General features: G+C 34.7%; 1 long non-coding RNA gene across 1 annotated transcript; it reads left to right on the top strand.

Annotated features, from left to right (window-relative positions):
* Nucleotides 1–286: 286 nt before the first annotated feature.
* On the top strand, nt 287–658 carry LOC109593789 (uncharacterized). The gene is made up of 3 exons (XR_002191149.1): nt 287–393; nt 450–479; nt 531–658. It is a non-coding gene; the product is annotated as an uncharacterized LOC109593789 (long non-coding RNA).
* Nucleotides 659–7180: the final 6522 nt, after the last annotated feature.

Genomic DNA, 7180 nt, shown 5'->3' with positions numbered 1-7180 from the left:
AGTGGAAGCAGTGTAAAATTGTCCTTGTTTTGTACTATTGCAGCTATTATAACACATCTATTCTGGATGAAAGAGATGCAAGGAACAGCCATCAATTCATCTGATGACATCACGAATTGCACTCCCCCGCATTGTTGCTGAAACAGGAAGAAGAAGGCTGCCAACAAAAAAGATGAAATGTAAAGTGCATTTTCTTGCAAGTGAAAGACTTTTTGATGGAAATAAGTGCATAACTGTTGTTCAATTGTTGTATAGATACTGTGATTTGATTATTGAAAAATCAAAAAATATACTAATCTTAGTTACCCTTTAAACTAAAAAGTAATTTTGCATTCTATGTTAGTTAGTTCTATTTACAAGAAATAGGCAAGAAGAAAGAAGGAAGGCCATTAGGTAATTAAACAATAGTTAAATTACTTGTACTTTAAATTCAAATTTCTTAACTAAAGACTTGGAACAGTTCAGGCTAGCTCTCCGAAGTAAACATAATTTTAAGTATAAATTAAAGGCTTTATGCCATTGTAAATTAGGGCAGTTGGAACTCATTGAATAGGGCAGGAGGGAGAGGAAGGGGAGTAGTGAGGAGACGGGAGAAGAAACAAAGACAGGGGAGGAGACAGAGTCAGGCGAGGAGACAGAGACAGGAGAAGTGACTGGGACAGGGACAGAGAGAGACAAGCGAAAGAAATTTAAAGTATCAAAGGAGCATTATTGAAATGAGTAATCACTATTTTGTTTTCTTTGCTATGAAGAAGCGAAGGCAACACAGAGGAGGAGGGTGGGATAAAAGCATGGCAGGGGAGACCAAGGAGGAAGAGGAGGAGCCCCTCATCCAACAGTAAGGAAAGAAACATTATGAAACATAAGAATAACAATAGTCTTCTATAGGATTCATCAGCAAGTGCGATAACTATTAATTATTTTAACGTTAAATGTAGATCTCTTAATTATAGTTCAAAATAAAAATCTAAAAAATATTACCTGTAAACTGAAGCAGAAGTGTTGTCTGGATGTAAATGAAGTATATGACCCAGATGATGTTATTACAGTTCACAAAAAGGACTTTATTGGCACTAGAACACAGCAATAACTCTACAACTTTTGTGGGGCTCACACTGAAAAAATGAAGTTGCTTTATATATTGTAATTATTCAGGGAAGTTGTTGTCCACCACTAACTAGCTGCAGATCAAGTAAAATTTCTGTAGTTCTTTGCTTTGTTTTTATAAAAATAAATAATAAACTTTTAATTAATTAACCAATAATTGGAATATTTAGATTGTTTACGGTATTGCTCACTGCGGAGTTTTAGAAATTATTTTAAACTTGTTACTCAGTGTTTGAGATTACAAAAACTTGGTAGTACTAGGCCTACAGTCCAAGAAGAGTCATTGGTAACTTTTAAAGAGACTTTTGAAGTTATTTTGTGATTATTGGTTTTTCATTTTAGAGTGTATCTCTGCAGCCAGTCATAAATTTCGCAATACTTTTCGCTCAGAATAAAGTACTAATAGGAACTTCATTTCCACAGACTTTTCGTTTTTCAACTTTGTTATTTGTCATCTCAATTTATTTTGTAAGTTTATTGAACCCTCCATTCTGACCACGCCTGTCACAAATTGCATACAAAGTAATGTAATATAGCCATTATTTAAACATTTTGGCAGGTACTAAAATGCCTAGCTCATTGTCAGTGTTGAGAGAAAGAAAATTTCTGGGAGAAACTAGAGGACTAGACTACTACAATCCAATAGATTTGCTCACTGTGATATGTGGTTGTAACATCAATTTAATAAAAAGTATGGGAAAGCGAACACCAATACAGAGTATCAATAGTCAGCATGGATGTCCCACCATCACTAACTTTAATGTTAATTACAAGAACAGAAGATCTGTTGGTGATAGTCTATCTCATATCTTAGTAACTGATAATGAAGGGCCCTTTGATGTTTATGACATACCAAAGAAGTCATTATTACGTAGCTATTTAGAGCATGGCTCACGAGTTACTGGACTTACTTGGTATCAGCAAAAATCTTTTGTTTCTAGCTCAGCTGATGGAACAGTACGTTCATGATTTAGCAAACAGGCACAGTCATCTCTGCCTTAATCTTTGTGCTGGTGTTTGTGGTGTTCACTTTACCCCTTTTTCTCCTCATTTTCTTGCATTTGGAATGACAAGAGGGAAGTTTTATGTTTACGACATTCGCAAAACAAGTACAACAATCATTGAAGCAAAGGCACATATAAAGACAGTGAGCAATGCTCTGTTTGTGTCTGACTTTAAATTACTCACAGTAGGAATGGACAATACAGCTAAACTATGGGATCTACACAAGACAGTTTGCACAAATACTTATGAAGATAGTACTCATGAAACATGTTTTGTTGGTGTTGATAGCTTACGTGATTATGTAGTCCTTGGAGGTGAAGATAATTCTGTTCGAGTGTATAAAAAACATGATTCAAAAAGCATTGTCACTAAACGACTCCACCCATCATCAACTTACGTTTGTGGTTGTGCTCTTGTTGCCATAGAAGAATTAATAGAGTTGATTGCAGCTGGAAATCAAGGTCATGTTGTATACTTGAAACTGGACACAGTTTAATTTGAAGTTATTGTTAACTTGATATTACAAAATTTATTAAAATTATTTTATTTTTTATTGTTAAACTAAATGTGCGGGCAAAGTATAAAGTTAGGAAGAATATTAATATAGCATAATTACAATAGTAAGCAAGAATAGATATAGAAGGTTCATGTAAGTTGTAAACGTTACGAGTTATTGTTAAAAGAATGATGAAATGCATGCAGAAAGTATAATAAATAGCAATTGTTATAGTTAGTTTAGTCTGAATGAACTCTTAAGTCCCCATTCATAAGGTCTTCTATCAAGTTGAAATTAAATATTTCACTGCTATCTTCATACTTAATGTGATGTGTTTCACCATCATAGTCCAGTACAAAGCCACTAAACCACTCTTCTCTTTCATTATCAACTAAAAACTTATGCATGACGCTTTTACCAACAAGTGAATTTGGATCACAGATGACAGTTGAATCTGCAATAAGCTTTTTAACTTCCTCAATTAAAATACTAAGTGAACGTTTCCGACCATTGCTAGTGAACGTGATGCTAGTCTTCTGCATTAGACGCTTTTTTTTTATTCTGACTTGTTCTTTTAATCAATTAAAAATTTTCTCATTTTCTTTCTTGGATGACAATCCTTCACGTTTAATCCGAAACTGTGCTGTTTCAAATTCAGCTAATAATGTAATTAAGTGAAGCTTTGTTAGTAGTTCCTTTTCTGCTGCTTGTTTTTTCTTTAAACAGTCTCTTCTTTTTCTGCTCAAGCATTCTCTCTTGTCTTCTTTTGGCAACTGACTTCTGTATTTCAATAAAATCTTCTCCAACCTCTTTTAGTCTCTTCATAGCTAATTCAATGATGACATTCTGTCTTTTCTAGGGTAATTCATTAAACCACATCATTGTGTGATTCTTTTTAATTGCCACTAGATTACTCTTAGTGAGCTAAATTAAATTTGGTAGTGCAGTGCAAAGATAATCAATTAAACCCAAAATTGATTCACATAAATCATTGCTGGGTTCTAGATTCTTCAAAATTTCACTTGTCTTGGTATTAGGATTCCAATAGATACCATCTGGTAGAAAATCCATGCGTATGTACTGAGTTTCTTCATAGACAATGCTCCGGCTGTTATTATTGAATAAAATGATGCATTATCAGGTAAGCTCTGAAATAGATATTCCTGAATGCATTCATTAACGGTACACATGTGTTTGTGCTTTCTATGGTTAAACTCAGTATCACAATAGAGTCTTCGTTCTGAAGTAAAATCTTCATAGTAACGATCACACAAGCTTTCAGGGCACTCTACTATTTTTTCTAAAAAAGTTGTAATTTTAAAAGTGCAGTCACATGTCATAAACAGACTTTTTCAGATCATTAGACTTTGCCAATAAAATTAAGTCTGCAAAGTAAATAAAAAATTTCTATAAATAAGAAAAAGTAGGGTTGTCAAAAAATAAAAGAAACAAGGGGGTTGAGTTCAATCAGAATAATAATTATTAATTCAATCAATAATTGTGACCATAATTGACAAAAGGTACCTTATGGCGGATAGTGAAATTTGTCTTTCTAGCCTAAGAAATCCAACTTCCTGAGCCCCATTTATCATAACATTACTCCACAGGATGCAAAAAGTTAACATGAAACTTTTAGAAACAATGATTGTGTAACAAAGCACTCACAGGTTGATATTTGCCATTATTAAGATCAATTTTAAAATCCGCCATAAGGGCCCTTTTGTCAATTATGGTCACAATTATCAAAGTTAATTAATAAAAAATAATTATTCTAAAAAATAATACATAAATTTCAACCCTACTTTGCAGAATATGCTAATATTCAGACAACAATATAAATTAATGAATTTAAATTATTTATGCCTCTGTACTTAGTGATTGCCTTAATACATTGCTATGAGTATGATGTAAATTAAGTATTCTGATAAATAAAAATCAGAATTTTTACCTAGCATTGATTGAATAAGTTACTGTCATCACAAGTGAAAATTCTAAACTACGGATGATTAGTTTGCTATTGCATTCTTCAATTTTTGTGATGCATTACCATAAAAATTAATAAAATTAAAATATTAATGTATACTTGTTAGATTGATTTTAAAAGTAAAAGCATGGATACATGTCTTTAGTATATATACATTTTAAAAATTTTGATCTGATTATGTTACATTGTTAGGAATTGTCAGTAGGGCCAACTCGCACACTTGCTTAGGCTGGAACTAAGCAGTTGGGTTGTCATTCTTTCATTAAACTTTTGTCATGTTAAAGGAATTAGTAATCCTTCATTAAATGCTGCAAAGTAGGGTTGAAATTGATGTATTATTTTTTAGAATAATTATTTTTTATTAATTAACTTTTATTATTATTAATTGAATTAATATTTATTATTATGATTAAACTAAACCCCCTTGTTTCTTTTATTTTTTGACAACCCTACTTTTTCTGATTTATAGAAATTTTTTTATTTTCTTGTTTCAATACTTTTTATTCAATTTGTTAATTATTGTTATATTTATATCAGTATTATGTTTATTGATATTAATTAACTAGGTTAATTACACATCATACCACATCTAGAAACTTGAAAATTTGAAATGATAATGAAATTCATAGCTAATAACTAATTATTAATGTGACGTAAAATCCTGTTTTGGTTCATAATCTTTAATAACCATGCCTGATTTCCCGCTCAAATGCACTTTATCAAGTTTGTCACTGAGCAGTACAGTCCTTACTTTAAAGTTTAGACCTTAGTGAATTTGCAATCAGCAAGAGTGGATAAGGAGGAGGGGAGAGTGTCTAACTGCCTTATACTGCTAGTGATATGTGTGCGTAGAAGTCTTTCACAGTTTGTTTAGCACCTTCTTTGACCTGTTTAAACATCAGCAGCCATGACAGTAAATGGGTGTGTTTTTAATAACCTATATGGTGCACCCACCCACACGTGTAGTCACGATGTTTCAAGAGGAAGAGTCAGAACTACAGCACAATCCAAATGATCATGACTGTTACAACAGATTGAGAGCATCTAATCTTGATGAGTGCCATGCCACTATACCTAAGTGCCCTAAAGCATCAAGAAAGAGGACATGGAGTCAAGAGTCAGAAGCCTCTGCTCCAGTGAACTCAGATCTGTAATACTTCGTTTTTAAGATTAACAGCCCATCTCAAAAGTACATGTACCACATATTCTTTCAATTCTATTATTATCCTTACTCTTGATGTTGCGGGTCCAAAAGGACCAGACTAAGGGAGGATATCAAGAGCTTTTCATGTGTCAATAACACTGAAACAAGGTTTGTGTGCTTGGAAACTACAAATCTCTTCAAAGTGGTACAAAGTGAATGGTACAACAAGGTGAGGTCAAATTCTGCTTCCAAGGTCTCTGTATGGTCTCTTGCTGCTCAGTTCAGCAGTCATTTTTATATTACAGTTAACTTAAGTATACTATACGCCCAACTATGGCTTCAGTGCAGTTATCACTTATTGTGCTAAATAAGGTATGCGGGAATGTACAAATAATAACCATGAAACTTCTACGCGCATATATCACTAGCAGCATAGGGCAGTTAGACACTCTCCCCTCCTCCTTATCCACTCTTGCAATCAGGCATCAGACTACTTTTCAATATTTGTTATTCGTACTTTGCAAGCAAAAAGTCAGTTTATCCAACCTCTAACTTATACACTATATATACTTGTATGTATCTTTTTCATAGTATGAGTAGGTCACCAAGCCCAGATCCGGATAGGAGAGAGGAAGACCCCATTCTGCCTCCTGGAGGAGATCCGGCAATCCCTCCTACAGGAGCTCCAGCAATCCCTCCTGGAGGAGCTCCAGCAATCCCTCCTGGAGGAGCTCCGGCAATCCCTCCTGGAGGGGCTCCAGAAATCCCTCCTGGAGGAGCTTCAGCAATCCCTCCTGGAGGGGCTCCGGCAATCCCTCTATAAGGGGCTTCGCCAGTCCGTCTTGGAGGTGCACCCGTAGTCCATCCTGGAGCGGCTCTGGGAGTCCCTCTTGGAGGTGCGCCCGTTGTCCCTCCTGGAGGGGCTTCAGCAGTCCCTCCTGCAGGTGTACCTGTAGTCCCTCCTGCAGGGGCTCCAGCAGTCCCTCCTGCCCCAGCACTGCCTTTGCTGCACCAGCAAAGGCAGCCATTATTGCCCAATTGAGGGCTGTCAATAGACAAATTGTAAGTCTTTACTATGATGTACTAAATTATATTGCATAATAGTATCTCAATTTACCAAGAAGACCTGGCAGGGGCAGGGGTAGGGGAAGGAGGCCAAGACCCCAAGTTGGAACAAAAAATTATAACTTTTACTAACTACATGTATCATAACTTTATTATAATAATAGATGTAGACATAATAATAAAATAATCAAAATGTCAATAAAAAATGCACCAGCGTCAAGCCAAGATTAAAATACATTAGCAATGCACAGTGTTTGACAAGACAAAAATGCTCCAATGTTTTAGTTTCTATTAATACTCCTAAAAGAAAAATATACATTATTATCATAATGCATGATTTAAGAAATAAATAATACCTAAGTAGCCATTAACGTGGACA

The sequence above is a fragment of the Amphimedon queenslandica genome, unplaced genomic scaffold (genome assembly GCF_000090795.2).
Source record: "Amphimedon queenslandica unplaced genomic scaffold, v1.1 AMPQUscaffold_13505, whole genome shotgun sequence".
Lineage (NCBI taxonomy): Eukaryota > Metazoa > Porifera > Demospongiae > Haplosclerida > Niphatidae > Amphimedon > Amphimedon queenslandica.
The sequence above is the reverse complement of the archived record's forward strand: the minus strand, read 5'-3'. Positions and strand labels throughout refer to the sequence as shown.